The sequence below is a fragment of the Poecile atricapillus genome, chromosome 3 (assembly GCF_030490865.1).
Source record: "Poecile atricapillus isolate bPoeAtr1 chromosome 3, bPoeAtr1.hap1, whole genome shotgun sequence".
NCBI lineage: Eukaryota > Metazoa > Chordata > Aves > Passeriformes > Paridae > Poecile > Poecile atricapillus.
Window position 1 is genome coordinate 108,865,807 of NC_081251.1, and position 20,703 is coordinate 108,886,509.

The 20,703-nt window shown below is 38.0% G+C and overlaps 1 long non-coding RNA gene across 1 annotated transcript; it reads left to right on the forward strand.

Annotated features, from left to right (window-relative positions):
* The first annotated feature begins 9 nt into the window (after positions 1–9).
* LOC131576940 (uncharacterized) lies at positions 10–20,106 on the forward strand. Its single transcript, XR_009277115.1, has 6 exons — positions 10–753; positions 833–938; positions 4,592–4,784; positions 7,950–8,032; positions 18,588–18,693; positions 19,605–20,106. It is a non-coding gene; the product is annotated as an uncharacterized LOC131576940 (long non-coding RNA).
* The last annotated feature ends 597 nt before the right edge of the window (positions 20,107–20,703 follow it).

The window sequence follows — 20,703 nt, forward strand, 5'->3', positions numbered from 1 at the left end:
CATCCGGGTTCTCCGCCGCGCTGGGGGGCGGGGCAGGGCCGTGACGTCATCGACGGGGTGGGGAGGTGGGAGCGCAAAATGGCGGTGCGGTGATTGTGGAGCTGTCGGGGCGGGAGAGGGTTTTGAGGTCGTCGGGTCCAGCCGTCAGCGTGGCATTGCTACTGTGACTCTAACCTCGAAACCTCTAAACTCCCAAAACACTAAACTACATCACCCAGCGCCAAATCCAGGCGCCTCTTAAACACCTCCGGGGTTGGTGATTCCACCACCTCCTTCGGCAATTCATTCCAATGTTTGACCACCAGACCAGTAAAAAAGACTTTTTTGTCTACTATCTAATCTCCATCTCCCCTGTCTCAGCTTGAGGCCGTTTTTGAGGTCCTCTCACTGCAGTGTAGAAGAGGCTGGACTCCAGTTAGCTGGGGAGAGCCATGAGGTTCTCCTGAGCCTCGTCCAGGCTAAACTACCCCAGGTCCCTCAGCCGCCCCTCATAAACGTGTGGGAAAAAGGAAAGTCCCTTTTATTAGGCCTTATGTATTGAATCTTAACTACAAAACACGACTGCATTTTTTTTTCCTTTTTGCTACTAAACCAGGACTGATTCAGGGTGATGACGTATAATTTGACAGATGAGTGTGTGATCATTTTCAGTGCTAAGCCTGGCTAAATGTGTACTGTGGGGCTGCAGTGAGTGGCTTGAAAAGTCTTGAAAAGGTCTTCAAGGATGTGGATTTCCTGACCTGTGCAGTGGGTGTAAGTACAAAAATACCTTAATAAACCCAAGGTTTATTGCTGCTACTGGTGCTAACAGTTGATATCTTTGCTCCTTCAGGCCTCTGCCCAGGGAAAGGCTCCCTCAGGAAAACTGCCAGAGCTGCTGGTTGTCCTTGAGCTCCCAAACACCCTCTGCTTAGGCTGGTCTTCCTCAGCTATAACCTGTATATATATTATTATATACATAGTTATTTTATATATATATATATATATACACACACATATATTATTATATACATAGTTTATATATATATATAAAATATGTCTATGTATGTACTTTTATAAGCTGTGCTGCTGGAGCCCTTGCTGCTTTTGCTTCCTCTTGTGACTTCTGCATTCTGCAAAAGCGGAAAAAAAAAAAAAATCCATGCAGGGAGAAAGCTCTGTGCAAGGATGTATTTGGAAGCGTGCCTTTGAAAGGTGGCTGCTCTCCCTATGTTCTGGCTGTTATTTTCCTCAGGTTTTTAATATTGTATTGCAAGAGGCTATCCAGGCTTGAAGCTGCTTAGTAAAGAATCACAGATTATTTAGCGTTGGAAGGGGCCCTGAAGTTCATCTAGTCCAACCCCCATATTTAACAGTTTTTTAGAGTATGCTGTTTCAGTACTGTTAGTAGTTAATTATACAAAACTAAAGGAATTGTTTAGTGATGAGAAAATCCTTAAAAGTGTACTCCTGTATCTTTGTTGTTTCATGCCAGCCTTTTACCCTGCATAGTCTACAAAATAAAATTACTGAGCTGAATGCAAACTCAGATGAAAGATGTAGTCGCAGTAACCCCTTTGAGGCAAGATTTAGGGCAATGCAACTGCTTGCATAAGTAAGGCTGACCCTCAGGGAGTGATCTCTATATATTGTGAAGTTTTAAGTAGGCCAGACGACACATTTAAAAACCATTGTAGAGGGTCAAATAAAATAGTTAATAAAGAGGGTGTGATTCCACATTTCCTTTGGTGTTTTTGCCTTTCTGTCCTTTCTCTGCTAAATCGGTTTATTCTGGAGCACCATGACACAGCACATAACATTGTAACAAATTAGGTGGTGATGTGAAAATTATAATAATTAAGTATTGTTGTGTTAGTACTGCCAAAGAGAAGACTCAGTACCATGTTGATGTTGTTTTTAAGGCGTTTGTTACTTGGCTCACAATAGCTAGACACTTTGCCAGGGAAATGCAAATTAATTCTGCCAAGTTCAAGGTGAATGGTGAGCTAATTCATGGGGGAAGGGAAGACTGGATGAATACTTTAAAACCAGGTTAATTTTTTAGGACCACAGCTGAGAGCATGAGCTTTCCAGTCTAAAATGGTAATATCCTCTCTCTTCATCTCCTTCTGGAAAAGGAACTGCCTCATCACTGTTGCCCTATTAGTGGGAGTCTGAGCTGATCTAAGATTAGCAAAGGTTACCTTCAGAGTACATGGAGAAACCTGGAATCTTGAAATTAAATGCACAAATGCTAAGAGGAATGGGAATCTCCCATAGGGAAGTCTGCTCAGGGACCTACTTAAATTAAGGGTGACTGCAGAGTTCAAGAATAAATCAAAAGTTGTTCTGTTCTATAAGACTGAACCAAAGCAGAACAATAAATGTGCAGCTCTTAGAAACTGTTAATGACTGACGAATGTTCTGCTCCCAAACAGATATGCAGCAAGGGGGAAGCTTGAGCAGGAAGAAGCAAGAGTGGGTCAGGGAGATTGCACAGAAGAGTCTGGCAAAAGTAACTAAATGAAGGTGGTGGTGTTGAGTGAAACTGAATGGTGGTAATTTGCACCAGAAGAAAGCAAAACAAGCACTAAAACATGAGTGTAAGCTTTGAGTTAGTAACAAATCAGCAAAACAGGCCAGTAAGAACCTGGGCCTGGCCACAATGGGAGTTTATACACCAGAAAATGGTCTGGTACAGGAAAGGAATTTTCTGCCTGTTTTTATTAACAGATACAGATGGTTAGAATGTCTCTACTTTTGAGGGGAAAAACCCTAATTCATAGGATGTCTAGGAATAAAATATTCCTAGATTTCACTAAAAACTAGCTTTAAAACTGACTGGCCTCTAGCCAAAAAATAATAATTTCAGATCTCCAAGAGAAAAAGGAATTCTGATGTAAAACAGTCTTGCTACTTGCATCTGTCAGTACAGCTATATCTAGCAGAGGTAAATCTGGAGTAAAATCAGCTAAATTAAATTGAAGGAGGCTAGAATTTCTATTGAATAATGTAATGAGATTAAAATAAACAGAAATGAGGAACATAATACTTTTTGGGCTCTGAGTAGATAGAGCCAAGAACTTAGGAAAATACAATTTTAATTTTGTAATGCAGTTATGTCACTGCTGACTGTTTTGAACCTCTAAATGCAAAGAACTAGTGCACTTTTAATTCCCATCATTTTTTTGAATGTGTCCAAGTTCCTTTTCTTTTATATCTAACTTCTAAAATAAGTTAAAAATTAATTAAATATGGTGTTTATTAGTGTGTAGGTAAGAAAGAAAAGAATGAAGAAAAGCATGACTTGCATTTTTTTTTCACCTGTATTTGTGACTAATATTTTTTGCAATTATTTGTATGTGATTATTTTTTTTTAGAGTAAGTTTCAGACATTGCTTTTTCATTTTCTGCTATTAGTAAAGTTCATCTGCAGCATAATTGCAACCATTCAAACTAGGATCATAACATCATGGAATCATTTGGATTGGAAGGGGCCTTTAAGGGCCACTTAGTCCAGCCATGGGGTCACCTATGTCCACCAGAAGCAGGGACATCTTCAACTGGACCGGGCTGTTCAGGGCCTGGTCCAATCTGACCTTGAATATTCCCAGGGATGGGCCTTCCACCATCCCTCTTAGCCACCTACTCCAGGGTTTTACCACCCTCACTGTAAAAAAACATCAGTCTCCATGTAAATGGAAACTGATTAAGCTACAGATAAGTAAATATGTAAACTCTGTAACTGTTTGTGATCTTCAACGTTATTAACCATTATGATGTGGCTTGCTCAGTGCTCGACCTAATGCCTGGAAAACAGTTTCCATGCTGCTGGTCATGTGTCCGGGCTCCAGCTTCTTTCATAGCATGTTTCTTTGAAAGTGCTATTTGTGATGCCTTAACTGTCTCAAAGTTTTGAGGGTATTTTAATATAGCATGTGTCCTTGATGTCCTGAACATATCCTTCTTTGTCTTGCCTTGCACTAGTCTTCATATAAACGTTCCTGACTCACAAACCTTGCTGGATGCAATTTGTAAGAAGCATTCCCCTCTCTGTTAACCCAGGGTTAGGGCTGCCACCTAATTAAATAATCTTCTGTCCTGACCCTTAACAGGCTGTAAGCAGCTTTTCCCAGCAAGGCAGGTAAACTCTTGGGACAGTGCAATAAAGCTTGAAAATACACTGTTTTAAAGCATGTTTGTGCTGTGTGTATGTAGTAGTGTTTTACAAAAATCAATAAACTCTTTTTCTTCTGTAATTCTGTAAAAGGAAGAAAGGAAAGCAACCTTTTATGAGCTGGCTTTGAGAGAAAGTGCATTCAGTTACAGTGGGCTAGGGAGGCTGTACTTTTATCAGCAAAAGAGGAAGTCTTTTCAGATAGAAATGAAAACTGTCCTTTCTCAGCATGTTTGAATTGCCCTGTTAGTGCAGGTCCTGAACTGTTAATATCTGTAAAACCAATGCACCATGTTGATTCATTGTTTCAACTGTAATAAAAGAAGCAAAAAATAAGCAAATCGAAAGATACAATACTGACTAGAACTGACAAATGCTTGGAAGGATAATGTGCCTCTCATTGTATCTCTCTTACTCCTACATCTATCTTTTCAGTTGAAAGAAATCAAAGGGAATCTGTCCTTATTTTCTCACATATTTGTGACAGCATGTATGAAGTGCCAAGACTTAGGAGGAAAAGGAGATGATACGTTTCAGATCCAGTGAGGCACAGCTGAAAAAACTGATCTAATGAAAGACCAAAAGAACGCTGTGGGGCACAGAAGCCTTGTGAAGCTGTTGGTAATAGGTGAGTTTTAGTTACCTAAACTGGTTTATTTTTGTGTCGCTGTGGGATGCTGGATTTCAAATTGCTAGAAGAGGTGCAGATGTACAATTGTCTCTTGCATTTGTGCATTTACTGAAACAGTGTTTGTTAATGCTTCTGATTTGTGGATCTTGCTGCCCAAGGTGCTGTGAATTAAATGACCTGATAGTAGGATTATTTCTTTTCAGCTCTTGTCATTAACAGCCCCCAAGGACTTGAAGCCACAAAGGAAAAACTATTACAAGACACTTTTTGGTTTTTTCTTAAGTGCATTATGAAGAGGGGCCTTCTGATTTCCTAAACTTACTGCCAGTTCTGTCTAGGATGAACGGGGGATAAAAATGCTTTCTTTGTCTTAGTCCCTGGGCCTATAATAAGCACGTTACCAGATAACACTCTGCAGAACAATATGGAAACAATTTGCAAGAAAGATTGAGACTAAAGGGTTGCATTTTTCTAGAGACTCTGCTGTTAGTGTAATACTTTCATGTTGTGATCTTGTTTGCCTAGCAGTTTTTAAGAATTCCTGATGGCATCCAGCTGTAGCTGGGGTTGGTATAATTGACTGCTTTTTTTCTAAAGACATTTGTTCTGGGGAGCTGTGGGCTGACTGCTCAAAGAACTTCCAACAATGGAAGCAAGTGCTGGAGTAGTGTTTGATTTTTTTTTTTCCACTTATGTGCCTGTTTACAACCTTTGCAAAGTCATATTTATTTTGCTTAATTCTGCTAGAGATAATGTGTATCAGTCTGACTTGTGAAGTTCTTATCTTCCTGCAGTAACTGATTAAGGCTGCAGAGACTGGCCTTCACAGGTTGTTAATGAGCTATTAATGTATGTAACTCCAATATTATACAAACAATCTCCTGAATTACTGTTTTATCACTGGTCATGTATTAGCTGACTAGTTCAGGTTTGGGCTAGTGCAAATTCTGAAGGCAGTGAGCTAGACCAACAATTTAGTGGCAAAACAACAATCTGAACTGAAACTATGCAACCTAAGACAATGCCAAAGTGTCTTTATTTGTTCACTGTCTTTTCTTGTAGCAGAGAGAAAAGTAGGGAGCTGCTTTGTTGCTGATTCTGCAACAGTTTGAGTTGGGGACAAATTTTGAATACCAGTTTGTAACCTGACTCTTTCAAAACCAATCAGTGTACATGTTTTCCTGTGGAGTACCTTTCAGCATATCCGTATGTGTTGTGGGGAGTTAATTAGTGCAAGGTTCTGTGTCTATTAACCTCTCTTTGTTGTCATGGAGGACAAAAACAATGGCATTAACAAATGCTGTCTATGGTGTGATATGTTAAATTGCATCTGGCTTAGTTGTGCGTTTATTTTACAGCTTTTACTGCCATGATCTCTGTGCTCATGTAATCTGTTTTCATTTGCAGTGCAGTCAGCAGTATGAAAAGTTAAGTATTGTGTTAGAGCTTTCAAGGAAAACATGATGCAGCATGATCACGTATATTAATGTAAATGTTCAGAGCCCTTTAGCTGAGCCAATGAGACCACACTAAGGGAGTCACTTGTGTCTGGAATTCTCTGCTCAGGGCTGCTGTTTCATGCAGAGACTCTTGGGAGTGCAGACTGAGGAGTGTGTGGTTTGTCATTGAGGGAGTATAACCCCATATGCCAATAAGATATGTTTGCCACAGGATGGGATTTTTTTTCTTTCCCAGGGAATTGAGAAGGCAATATCCTTTTCTCAAGGTGCAAAGCACCTGGTTTATCAACCAGTGCCTTTCGGTGTTTGGATCAACATTGGATACTGCCTTCAGGCATTTCGCACCTGCAGCACAGGATTAGAAAATCACCTCAGCTCTTCAGTGGTGTGTGGAAGTTTCAGTAGAAAGTGTAATTATACTCAAGCTGCTGGATGGGGATTCTGTGTTTTTTTCATATAAAGCAGGTTCAGATCCTGAATCCCAAGCTTTTAGACTTCCTAGTTTTATGCTTGCACTTTGCACTTGTAACGTAGTATGGTTACTCAAGGAGTCATAAATAGGTTTAGCTTCCTGGCATCCCCTTCCTAGAGGTTTAATAGACTGCAGGTAACAGACTGCAACATTTTTGCAGTGTGTGTGTGTCACTAAAGCTGCTGGGAGCTCCTGCTTTGCACTGAAGTTAAAGAATCTATTGCAGGAATTAAAAATTGGCTGGACTTGCTGTTAATCTCTGCTAATCTGAAGATTTTGAGTGATTTAAGTCTTTGGGCTTTAGTCTTGCAGAAGACTGTCTAATTAAAAGGGGAACTTGCCAGGTATGGTGTGCAGTTTGTTACCCTGGTACAGTGTTAAGTCATGGTGCTTCTGCCTCCTACTTATTTGGTAAAGTACCAAAGTTTATGGTGTGGAACTGATTTATAACTTCAGTATATTTAACATCAGCTTCGGTTCCATCATGCTCTTTCTGCCACAAGAAAAAAAATAGAAATTTCCCTTTTCTGAAAAGTAGTGTTTCCAGAGGAGATTTCAAAAGTCAGAATAAAGATATTTTTTCTTATTTTCCTATCAAAATCCCCCCCAGTTCTGTCTCCCTGCAGACAAAATGTATGCATAATGACAGTGAGGTTCCTAAGTAAATACCATGAAATTTTGGGTGTCTTAGTCATACAGTGATATTTTTCTTTCCTCAGTCAATAGGGAAGAACACTGCTCTCTGAAAATTGTGCATTTTCTTTTGTAGCCTACTTTGCACGCTGGAAACAGTTTCAGATTTTGTACTGTAAAATACCACTGCTGGAATTTTGCTGAAGCCCAAACAATTTTCCAGTGGATGATAATATCCTTAAATGCACTGTCCCTAGTTTATGCAGCCTGTATTATACAACAAGAGATACTCTGGGCTGTCCTCAATATGAAATCTAGTTTCAAAAAACCCACTTCTCTAAGCCTTGTCTGTGGCAGGAACAATAAAACCAGTAATGATTCTAATGCTTTTCAGCTGGCTGGGAATGCAACAGAATATTTTGTGACTTTGGATCTTGTGTTTAAGCATAAATAACCAAAAAGAGGCTTAAGAGAACAGTGTCAGAAAAAAACCAGTGCAGATTATTAGTTATCAGGAGAGTACTAATGAGATGAGACTGTGTTGAAAAAAAAAATATTATCTTTTAAAGAATTTCTGCTTTGTATTTTCCCATTTAGTTGAAGTTGTCATGTGACCACTTCTGCAGATTTAGGAACAGCTGGTAAATTTGCAGAGGAGAGTTAATGCCCAGGAAAGCAAGGTATGCACTTTAACCTCACATCCATGAGACCTTTGTACTGCATGTAAATCTCAGTATTAAAAAAAATATGGAAACTTGTTCAATGTTGTCGAAGCATGTTAGTAATGCTATGACTTCATGGGTTAGAACTGTAAAAGGTTTACTGAATTGTATCCAGTTCTGCTGGACCCAGTCTGCCCAGGGTAAGTGCAGCCTGTGGATGTGGCACTACTGCTGTTCTGACAAACCTTCTGAGTGGAATTGCAGTGTCTTTTTCCTGTTATAGCTCACACCAATTTTGGACTAGAAGAAACAACACTGTAGTGGCTTCTTGGTCAACATAATTTGCAGTTTTCTGGCTGACTTGTGCTCACAGGAGTATTTTGCCACCTCCCCAGAGCTAAAAGTGTAGGATGTGTCTGGGAAATGTTTATGTTATGTCCCTCTTGCAAATAGAAACCATTCTAAGCAACACCATCGTGGCACAGTGAGGCAACATGCTGCTTCCCAATTCTGACATCCATAGCAAAGAATAAACACAGGTTATCAATACTCTCTTGTGCTTCTGGGTGTGACCTCTCCAGCTCTAGCAGTACTTAAACCAAGACAGCAAGCAGCTGAAAGCTTTCATTCTCTGTGTCTGCGTCCTGTAATTGTACTCTGGGATGGAAGGGACTAATTAATGCCCGAATATCAGGGAATACATACGCAGTCTTTCACTGATCAAATGCAGCAGCAGTCAGCACTGGATTTAGCTTAAGGTCAGGGAAGAGAGAAGGGATGCTGTTAGGGTGAAGGAGTAATCTGTAATCCTCTTGGTGGTGAAACACAATCTGCCTCTCCTGACCAGGTCAGTCTATATGGGTAGCACATCAGATATGCCCACATCTGGTACAGTGAGAGAATTTCTCTGGCATATATGAAGGATTCCACTTTTTCTCACACGTGTAAATTAAAATCTACATTTAATGTTGAACAACCTGCAGCCCTTGTTGTGTGGGCTGTTAGCTTTTTTTAAGAACTGCTGTTCTGAGTGCAATAAATAGAGCATATTTTAGATTAATTCTACAGTGAAAAAAAATTTCAGTATAACCTGGTTTTCAACATTCAAAAGCCTTTGGATGTACCCTAAAGCTGTTGCAAACCCTGGGAGATAAGAGCCTTTGAAATAGCTGTGTTTTGTTTTAAAAACAAAACAAAAAACTTCCCCAGATATGAGCTGTGTTGCTCTCAGAGCCTCCCAGTTCCTGCAAATCTGACTGACCCTGCAAAAGGACTTTTTAAAGAGGAAATGCTGCTACATGATCAAGGTCCCCAAAGGTACTAAAAAAGAGCAGTGAATATATAAAGTCAGTAAAGTTTGTGGTGTTAGGATAAAAAACATCTATCTTTGAAGCAGTCAGGACTCCCCTTTTAAGAGTATATCTTGTTTTTACAGTGTTCAATTATGATCTAGTTTGTATAATCATTAAGGAAGAACTAGCCTCACAGTGTAAATCCATTAGTTTATTGGTATTTTAGTAACAGAGAGTACATACTTTACTGCTCAAATGATTAGTTTGTTAGTGATGATGGTTGTTTATCCTGTTTTGAACATGTGGGTGTTCATTCTGACTGAATGCATACATGCATAGATATATGTTGTAGAATATGATGAAAGCTTAAAGTAATCGGTTCTTGGCCTCATAGTAGCCAGTTCAAGTATTTGCTCAAAATCTACATTCAGGAGTAGCCAACTTTGAGGTTTCTTTTGCATAACTCATGACAGTTTGGGGATACTTGTATTTTGAGAGACTTTGGACTGGGGTAACTCTGCAGATAGCTTCCAGTTAAGATATAAAATCAGTTTTCCAGGAATTTCACTGGGAATGAGTCTAGTTTCACTAAGGAGTGAGGTTGGGCTGGAAGCATGCTGCAGCCCTGAGGAGACCAGTGGAACACTCTTGCTGTGGGCAGCCCCTCTTGCCCACTCCCTTAGAGCTAATGTGTAGGCTCTGCAGCATCCTTAACTGTCCCCAGGTGGTGTGTGGTCTTGTTCTGGAATCACACCTTGATCAAATGTGTCCTCAGCTGTCATAAAGTGCTCTGGCCTGCTGCTGTTGTGATGAAGGCTAGAGAACAGGTCCAGGTATTGCTATCTGCACAAGATTTAGCTTGCATTCTATTATTTCTCTTCTGATTTATGGGATCACTAAGCACTTGAGTATTTACTTTCTTGTGGAGCTTGGGATGCCAAATCTTGATCATGACCACAGTGATTTTTTGCTACAGCTATAAACAAATCCATTACTTAAGCATCAGTGAGGTTGATAAGTGTTAATCCTGATATCTAAGACAAGTGTTCTAGTGCACATTCTTCTCTGGATGTCATTTTGGGAACTCCTCCACTAATACTCAATTTACACCAGTGAGCTGAAATAGAGGATTTTTAACAACAGATTTGTCATTCATTTTCAATCTGACCTTACACAGTAGGTATCTCAGGTGGATGTGTAGCCTTTAGGCCCTCTTTTAAAATGTCCTCTTTGAAATGCAATAGGTGGAGGATTCAGAAATTCTTCCACAACTGTGTAGTGTATTTATATGTGCATTGTAATTTACACAGAATAATACACATTTAATTTACTGAAAAATACATGATATTAAAATGTGGTAAATTCAACCTTGCTTGACATGTCCAGCCTAAATACTTTTTTGTAGAGGAAAAATGGAAAGAACAAAAGGATTCCTAATGACTTCCAGTAGTTTCAAAATGCAATGTCATCAATGTTAGATAAATTTTTGTATTTGCATAGAAGAGATAAACAGATCAGCACACTAATGAAATTTCAGGTATTAAAAGCAAGACAAATCTTAAAAGCTGCTCCTTTTTTTCTTTTTTTTCTTTTTTTTTTCTTTGTGCTGCAGTCTAAATTGACAGTGTTTCCAGTAAAGATATTCAACTAAACTCTTTACTGTCTTTACTGTTTCATGTTTAAATGAAAACAGGATCCTTAAAACTGTGTACCATAAAAGTTGGAAACAACTCAGAATACTAAAGGTATTGGTAAAAAAAACCAACACTTTGAAATTGCTTTAGTCAATAGTCAATTTATCTGGCTCTCAGCACAACCAATAGCTCTAGTGTCTGTGTTTGGGGATGTCTGGTTCTTTGCTGTGGATTATCTTGTAAGTGCAAATGAATGTTTTGTGAATTAATATGAACACATGTTTTTAATGATAAAAGGACATTTAGTTTGACTTAATTACCTAGTTACTGCCTTTTGCAATAGCACACTGCTTCCTGCAGCTAAACACTCAATTGAAATAAAAATAGCTTATATAAATATGTAACTGTTTATCCCATAAAACTCCCTTGATAGAAGATGCTAAAGCTTTAAACCTTGATGTTTGAGAAGATATTTTAAAATTTGGATGGTTTCTGAAGAGATAATCAGATTCTAAGCTGAGTTTCTTCCCTTAAATACCTTCATTGTCTTCAGTAATAAATTTGCATGCAAACTGGAGGAAGGCATTTGGCCTATTCTTAGAGCAAGTCAAAATTACTTTTGCTTCTTCATGATCAGCTGTAGATCTTCCCTCTATATTTTGTGTGTCAACAAGTGCAGGGCACTGAAGAAGCTCTTTGCCTTGGAGAAATTTACAGCCTACATGTAAAGGATAACTAAATGTTATTCTGTGAGTTTGTTAGGGTTAGGAACTCAACCAGCAGGTTATATTGTGTGGGTAGATAGCAGGTGCTATGCTGCAGGAAAAGGGAATATACCATTGGTTTTTCCCATCTTACTGGAAGTTTCCCACATGTGATCTGCTTGTATGAACCTGCATGTGTCTGCTTCCTAACACAGTTCTTAAAATATTATCCCTCTTAGCTTAAACACTTCATGTAGCTGAAGTTTTTCTAAAGTTAATTTATCAAGCAGTTGGGCTGGGGAGAGAATACACATGTAGTTGTTTTAGCAGACTGGAACATGAATAAAAATTTCAGTCAATGGAAAGAGCTGTATTAGGTGACTGGGACTAGAAGCCTCTTTAGTTGCCCACTGTCACCAAAACACCATCTCTAACCACCAGTCAGTCATTGATGCCCATTGGGTGGATGAAGCTTGATTTCATCATCACACTTGAGACCAGGGCTGGATCTGGGTCAGGCTGAGAGAGGAGTGTAGTGCATGTGGATAGGCAAGAGCTGGCAACAGATGGTATCATAGTGGGAAGAAAGAGACAGCTCATCAGCTGGCAATCTTTCTACTGCCTTTTGTCAATTATTTGTTTTTCTTCAGGGAAGAAATCAGTGTTTGGTTAAGTTTTGTTGTTAGCTTTTATAGTTATTGATCCTAGAAAATATGAACTACGTATTCCTTTAATTTAAGACCATTTTATATCCTAAGTAATATGTATATGCTCACATTTTAGGACTGTATTTTCTTAATTAAAAAAGCAAACAAATTACATGTGTAATTGTGGCAAAGGGTTCCCCAAAACCCTGAGCAGAATATTCATCTTTGTGGCAGATGGTTCTGCAGTAATTGCTGATTCATAGTCTTTTGAAAAAGGAAGTAAGCTACTCATGGGTTTATGGACTAAGCATTTTGACTAAATTAACTTGTTTATATCAGCATATTGCTTTTGCAGTAAGCTTAGAGTTAGAAAATACTGCTTATATTTTACAAGTAGAATTGACTTAATTTAGTGATCACAGGAAGAAAAGGACTCATACATTAGTTTTTCATTCGGTAAGTGTTTTTTAGGTTTTGTTAAACAAGAAGATAGTTTTATTAATCATTCCTGTTTTTCTTAAACAAAACTCTAAAATGTTTGAAACCAAGTGTTAGCTTATTTTGTAGGCCATTTATAGTGTAGTTTTCAGAAGAGATGGGTTTCTCATTGACTAATTTTTTTTTTGCTTGGTTTTTAATTCTTGTTATAGATTTAAATTATCATTAACTTGTGGATGAATAGCAGTGATTCTTAAGTTTTAAAATTCTAATTTGTTTTTACATTTATTTAATTTAAAAAATATGAGTAGCTGCATGTGAAAAGGACAACTGCTTTCTTGAAGGAATAATTTAACTAATTATATATAAACATTTATTCCATGCTTGTCACCATAGTAACTGAGGCCTTGAGTCAGTGTGCTTTGCTGAGCAGGGTTGCAAATGCTGTAGTGAGCCAAGGCCTGAACTTCTGTATGAAAATAGTTTCACATTTTGTTGAGGCACAGCTATTCCCTGCTACACCTTTTTGACCTTGTGCCATTATTTGTATTGCCAGGGCTGCAAGCATGGCAGAAACCTGGGAGTTAATGTGTCTGAAAATTAACCTCCCTGAAAATTAGTGTGCACCAAATCATCCTTCTGATCTGCTCAAGCATGTGATTGTATCGCCTCTAGTGAGGCACTGGGGACAGTCAGGAACAAGTGATTGTGAAAAGTGTGGAGAGACAGCGACAAATCAAGCTGATTACAAAGCTTCTCTGGAAGCCACTTGTTAGGGCCTGACTATGCTGTAGCTGAAATTGTTGAGAAATTGTTGGGTTGGGAGGAGTTAAGCCAGTTTAAGTGAGGAAATTATCTAACTGATATTAATTTTGAAGTGTTTTTTGTGACTTTGGAAGTGTATCCTGGAGCCAGGTTTCTACTTGGTGCTGTTTTGAGAATGGAAGACGTTGTCAGGATTGACTTTTGATGTCTCTTCCCATATGCTGACCTCTGACACCCGGACACAGAATTGTATCAGAATGTTCACTTCAGAGATTCTGTTACAATTAACTTAATTGCATATCTTTATTTTCATCTTTTTATTTGTACCTAGAAAATTGCTGTCACAGAAACCTCATCTTTTTACCTCAGCTTTCATTTTGACAGCAGCAAGGGTAGTACTAGCTATTTCTGTAGCCTGTTTGTAAGTAAATCTCAGATGTATTCATGTTGCAGATGTTCCCTCTATCTTATAAAACATGACAATAGTATGTGTTTTATAACTATAAAGCTTTAGAAACCCAGACGTTAAAACTCAGAAAGACTTTAAAACATTTATCCTAAAAACTTGATGAAGGCTTTTAATTTTTATCTGCTACATTAACCAGGCCATCATTTTGAGCCTTTAAAATTGCACTTTCATTTTATTTCTCAGTGCACTTTAGATCATCACTTCACCATCCAAGGTCCTGGTCCCATGGAGACTTGAACACTTGTTTAATAATACGTGTTTCAAACAATACTACTGATTTATTACTCTTCATTAACTGTTACCTGATTTGAAGACAATCAGATACTGGGGCCTCTGCATTAATTCTGCAGTATTTGCAAACAGAGAAATGATTTGCAGGTGTAGCACAGCACAGCAGTTAATCACACTTGCAAACTGCAGTGTGAAGTGTGATATTGTATAGCCATTTATAGCCTGAGTTTTTAAGAGCTGTAACTCTGCTTTTGGCTTGGCTAACTTCCATGGCTGTTGTAGATTACATTTGCAATCAAATTGTTGCCAAACTTCCACTCAATGTTAAGGTCATGTTTACTACTGCGCAGCTGCATAGTGAACAGTTGCAGTAAAAGCAAAATAAACTTAAGACTATTTGAGGAGCAGCTCTCTATGGGAATGGAGAGCAAGTGGATGTTGGGGAAAAGCTCATATTGACTGTAGACCAAAGCAGAATATTTTTGGCAGCATTTAAATTTTACTGTTTCATTATAGCTGATGTCTTCTTGACTGCAGCTCTAATAAAAACAACTTGTGCATGTTCTGAGTACTGTTTAAAAAGAACGTAGATGTAAGAAAACTGGAGTCTGCAGCTGTCCATATGTGGTGTTGGAATGGTGCAAGGTTTTCATCTATTAGCCAGAGTGAGGAGCCTCCTAAAAACCTCATGCACATTAAATTTCTGGCACTGCTCATGAAAAGAATGCTGTTACAGCACTTGAGGACCTGTTGCTTTTCAAGGGAATGGCTACAAAGGCTAATGTGGTCCTCCCAGATGAGGGTTAAAGTATACTACAAATGAGCTGCAATGGAGCTTTCATTATGACTTGACCGTTCTGGGTAAGACACCCACACCCATACCCCCTTTTTTGTTTTAAAATCTTGTAGATAGATTCATTTTTGCTGGTGTGGATGCCAGTAACTCTTTGAGCTTAAAAAAACCAGAAAATCATGGCTGGCGAAGGAGTATTACTCCTGCCACTGACATTTTGAAAGCCTTTTTAACTAGCTTTAGTTAACAAGGTGTATGCAGTGATGATCAGCTGCATTTGACAAGCAAAATTCTCCAAACTACTAAGTTTTCTGTGTGAAAACGGACCACAGAGGAGAAGGATTTTTGTATTACCCTCATCCTTACATGAGTAAAGAGGTAAGTTTATATCTTTCATTAAACACCAAAAATCCTTAGGGGACCAACACCTTATTGTCCCACTTGTATAAAAGCTTCAGCTGGAATGCTCAACTTTTTAAGGACCAGTCAATCAAATATAGACTATTAGTGTGCAGGAAACCAAATTTCTTTATTTCCAGTACTATAAACATTTTTGTTTTCCTTTTCTGGAAAGTTGATTTTGAAACTGGTATGTGGGGGTGTTATCATACTATCTTTGTGAGGTATTGGAAATACATGTGCAAAAGTTCACAGAACACTATTAGAATCGGAGATGTAATTGAGTTTTGGCCTGACTCAGTACAGGTTGTATGCTCTCAAATCTCAGTGAACCTGGGTGGGATCTGAAACCTTGTCACACCTGGAGTCAGTTCTTTTTTCTACTGTCAGTTTTGCTGATCTATTTTTGTTTTGGTATTATTTCTCTTTATAGACATGATGAAAACTAATTTGAAATAATTCTCATTCTTACTGTGGTGGGTTTACCCTGGCTGAACACCAAGTGCCCACCAAAGCTCTATTACAACCCTCCTCAGCTGGACAGAGGAGAGAAAAATATGACCAAAGGCTCATGGGTTGAGATAAGTGCAGAAAGAGATCACTCACCAGTTACTGCCACGGGGAAAAAGACTCAACTGGGGGAAATCAATTTAATTTATTAGCAATTAAATCAGAGTAGGATGATGAGAAATAAAAAAATCTTAAAACACCTTCCCACACACACTCCCCTTTTCAGGCTTAACTTTACTCACAAATTCCCAAGGTGCAGGCACTTTTTCAGTCTCCTGCTCTTATTTGTTGTACTCAAAGTATTGAAAGTAAGAGCACTTTTGTGTTGCTGTTTCACAGATATAAATTACTCAGAAATGGCAGTGTATCGCATAGACTTTTGTAAGTCTCTTTTATGACACAGGCTAAATACCTTAAAGAAAGCCATTTGAGGTTGTAAAACTTAAAATTATTTCATGACTTCAGTAAAGCTGAATGTATGTTCCAATAATATCCAGGGATCATACGAGTATTTCATATTCCATGGAAGTGAGCTTCCAAAACAATGTGTTGACTTTGCTTTACAGAGCTGGAGGCACTGTAGTTGTCCAAGTTCAGCTTTCACCTTCCAACAGAACTCTAGCTGAAGCAGAAGAGTCCTCATAAACGTTCCGTTTTTCTGTGCTTGCTTCTTGTATTTGTTTTGCCAGGCACTCATGTCCTCTGGAGACTGTGCTTCAGCTCTCCAGTCAAAATCCTGGTAAGCCTCCTATGCAAGAGTAGCACAAAAAGGAACCATACTGGGATAAAAGATCTGGGGCCCATTAATGTTCAGGTTTAAGCAGATATGTGATTTAGGAAAGATTGTACTTCACAGTTTGTTTTTACTGATTTGGAATAAGAAAAGGTTGAGGCCAGTAAAACCTTAGGGAGCCAAGTGAACATTCCATCTTGTTAGAAAGTAATACTTTGAAGGAAAAAGGAAAAATCATACTTGATGTTTATCACTTATGTCTGTGAACCATAGCAATTTTGCAGGTATGATAGAGGTAAGTAGTTTATATAATGTTACTTAGTTTTTTGCAGTCTCAGTTATGAACTACTACTTACAGAGCTCTTAAAATTAAAACAGGTTTTTGCAGAAAAAAATTTTGTCACAGAATTTCTGCCTTCTAGATCACACAAATTAAGCATCCCAAAATTCAAGTTAACTCTTTGTGTGTATATATTTCAAATTCACTAGATATGCATGAAAATGAAAATGTTTTTTGGTTAAGGTTTTAGTTGGCATGTGTTTTTCCAGTCTTTATTTGGAAAGTAATTTTAGATGGATCTTTAGTATTAGGTGATGCTTTAAATAACGAGAGACAATTTCCCTTTTTCAGAATGTTCCAAAATTTTTCTGTTTCTTACAGCTTTTAATGTTAATTTTTCTTTCAAGTCAAGTAAAGCAGGTAGATGCTTAGCAACTCTGAAATTCAGACTATATATCTGGGTATCTAGCTTTGGTTGAAACATTGTGGATCAGTTTATAATACTGGAACTGAAGTGAAACCAAGTAATTACTGTTTTCCAGATGAGTTCTAATTAGCTACCCTATACTCTGTCCTTCGCCATCTTATCTTAAGGTTGACTCCAGAATTTTGTGTTTCTCATTTGCAGTTTCAAGTTGTAGGACAGTGATTGTTTTCAGAATCTTTAAAAACTCTATCATTTCTTTTCAAGTGCAGAAAAAAAATCCCAAAACAACCCCCCCAGTAAACCACCCTACTTAAAGAAATAGAAGTCATAGAAGGAATTTATAGAAGGCATGATATCATTATTTTAACTGACTACAAATCCTACTGGGAAAGTAGGATTGTTAAGTTCACTTTAAGTCCTTGCACTCCCAGTAAGTCAAGTGAGTGCTGATACACAGTGTCCCTCGGTAAAGATTTTTACTGGACCTAAGGAGATTTTCCAAGATGATCTTGGCTACCTTTCAAAATGTATCACTGAGGATGCTTTCTAATCTGCTTTCTATGTCCAAGTTTTATCTGTATTCATACTGAATTTTTAAAAGACTATTTGGACATTTCATTGTATGAAACATCAGCAACAGATGTAATTACAATTTAAAAAAAGGGACAACTAAGGTGGCTTTACACAGCTGTCCCTTTTCCCTCTGGGACTTATTAATGTTAAACAAACAAGATTCTGGTTGGCTTGCAGTCTTTTTTCAAACTGTGCTGTCTGGCCTGTGTTGTTTCATTATTAATTTGTTTTTTTAGATTTACATTTACCATATAGCACAATAATTTTGCAGGGTTAATTACTTGTGAATAGGAACAGTTTTGTTCTGAAAAATTACCCTGAGCATACAGATGTGGTCTGTAGATTGGAGATATTTTAGACAAGGCTTTAATTAATGAAAATTTAACACTACAAAGTTATCAATCAGAGCTGGCTTTTCTGACTTGACATTTAGCCTTCTGTGGAGCTGACCATGGCTTGCAGCTGAATCTGTTTTTCCTAGGTGTTATATGTAAGCCAAAACACAGCCTGCATGATTATACCATAGTTGGCTTTGAAATAGTAGCAAGACAAGGAAGATTTTTAATGTTTTTTGCACTTATGACTTTAATAGGAGGAAGAGGTTCTGAGCAGCATGGAAGACCTTTAGAGCAAAAGTTGTACTTTGTCTGATCCTTTCTACCTCATTTTGCTCCACAGGGCTTTGATCTGGGATTAGACCTGTGTGTATAGATCTGTAGATATATAGCAATTTCTTATTCATGGCAGAATGGTTTCTTGAAGTTCCTGCAAACCTGGAAACAGGGTGAGTAGGGTATCTCTAGTTCTCTGCGTGTGCAAACCTATAATACACTCTTCAACACAGAAAATGATGCCCAGGCTTATTACCTATCACATGCAAAATATGTTTCCCCTGATATTTTGAAGTCACTGCTACAACAGGCCTCAAGGACTTCTTGTCCCCTTTGTGTGCATGTGTTATTCCCACTGTCAATGACAGGAGTTAGCTATACACATCAGGAGGATTTACCCATTGGACTAAACTTAAGACAGCAGGCAATATGAAATTCTCTCTTCTCTAAAACTGGACAATTAAAACATTATTTACCTCTGCATTTTGTGATTTTTTTTATTTTTATTTTTATTTTTTTTTGCTAAGGAGACAGTTGTGGAAGTAGCAGCTGGGAAATGTGACGATAGCACAGTGTTACCTTGATGGAAATTGCAGCTCAGAGCTGTAGGTCAAGTGTGGCACAGAATCTTGAATGATGGAAGTGAGCTGTTTTTCTGGAAAAAGGAGCCATTAAGGTTGACCTTTGTTAAAGCTGACTGTCACTTGCTGGCTTAATAAATAGCTGACCAAAGAGAGGATTCCTTCTTTTTGTGTTACATATTTTCAAGTATTCAAATATTATTTTCAGTTGTTAGGCTAGATGTTAAGTTCTCCATATTATTGCAACTTGCTGTGCCTCTTCTACTACCATCTGAATAGCTGATACCTTTAGCCACATTAGTGACATTTATATACATATATATACATTTATACACATCAGATATATCTGATGGTGTTGCACTTGATATGCTCAGCTTTTTTCCACTATATAATTGCATTAGGGGATAGTAAAGTGTGACACAAACAAGGGTACAAGAATGGTTGAGCTTATAAATGCTTGATCTTTCATTTTACGGGCTTTTTATTTTATTTTTTTTTCCCAGTTTTTGAATCTCCTTGATAATCCTGTGTGGAAGCTGTCAGGCGTGGGGCACTCCTGCATGTTTAGAGCTCCTACACATTTCCAAATTGAGAAGTGCGAGAGAGAGTCATCTTAGCAAGAGAAAAGCTCCCTCCTGTGGAAGAGATGAACCTCTGCTGTGACAAGGAGCAACCATAAGGGCATTACACCGTGATATTAAATTAGCAGGGAAAGGGGTTACAAGCACGGTGGGACTTTGCAAATACTGAAATGCAAAACCCTGCTCCTGTTATTTTTTTCTCAAAGTAAATTTTTCATATTTTGTATGGCTTATACCTATAACTGTATGTCAATTATAACTGTTCGCTGTGAGTAAAACTGGATTGTTTACATAATGTAATGTGGTCACAGTGAACTCTATAGTGTTAAAGGGATCTAAAGCAGCTGATATTATTACAGATTTTGCTTTCTGTAGCTCTTTGCTGACAAACCTTAGTATTTTGGAAATTTGTGTGAATTCGAGTTTGTAGAGCTTACTTTTAAAAAACTCTTACTTTTTTTACTTTTTTACTTTTACTTTTTTCGTTTTCCTTTTTTTTTTTTAAAGTCTGATAATCTGTATATCTTGAAGATCTGTATTAAAATGGTTCTGAATCTTGCTGTTACTGGTGGTCCTTGGTAGAAAGGTAGAAAGGTAGAAAGCTGAGCTCAAAGCCCCATGTAACGTGGAAAATAAAGCTGCATAGAAATTATAAAGATGAAATTGTGGTGGAGGGGCTGGAATTAGAATGTGATATCAAATTCCTGCTAGAAACAGTATTTTTTACCTTTGAGCTGAATATGATTCATGCTTGTGATCTGAAGGTGGAAGGCTGTAGCTCATTAGCACATTAACAAAACTCTGAGGCATTTACTCCCAGAAATGCTAATGTTATTCCCCTGAGAATGAAGCACTTTTGGGAATGGGGGAGATGAATCTTTATTATTACAGTGGAGTTTTAATTTTACCAATTCCAATTCATTGCCAGCTAAAGATGACTGAGACAGCACCGAGCACTCTGACCCACTGCAAAAAAAAAAAAAGCTGTGTTGAGATTGGATACTGGGATCTTCCTGTCCAT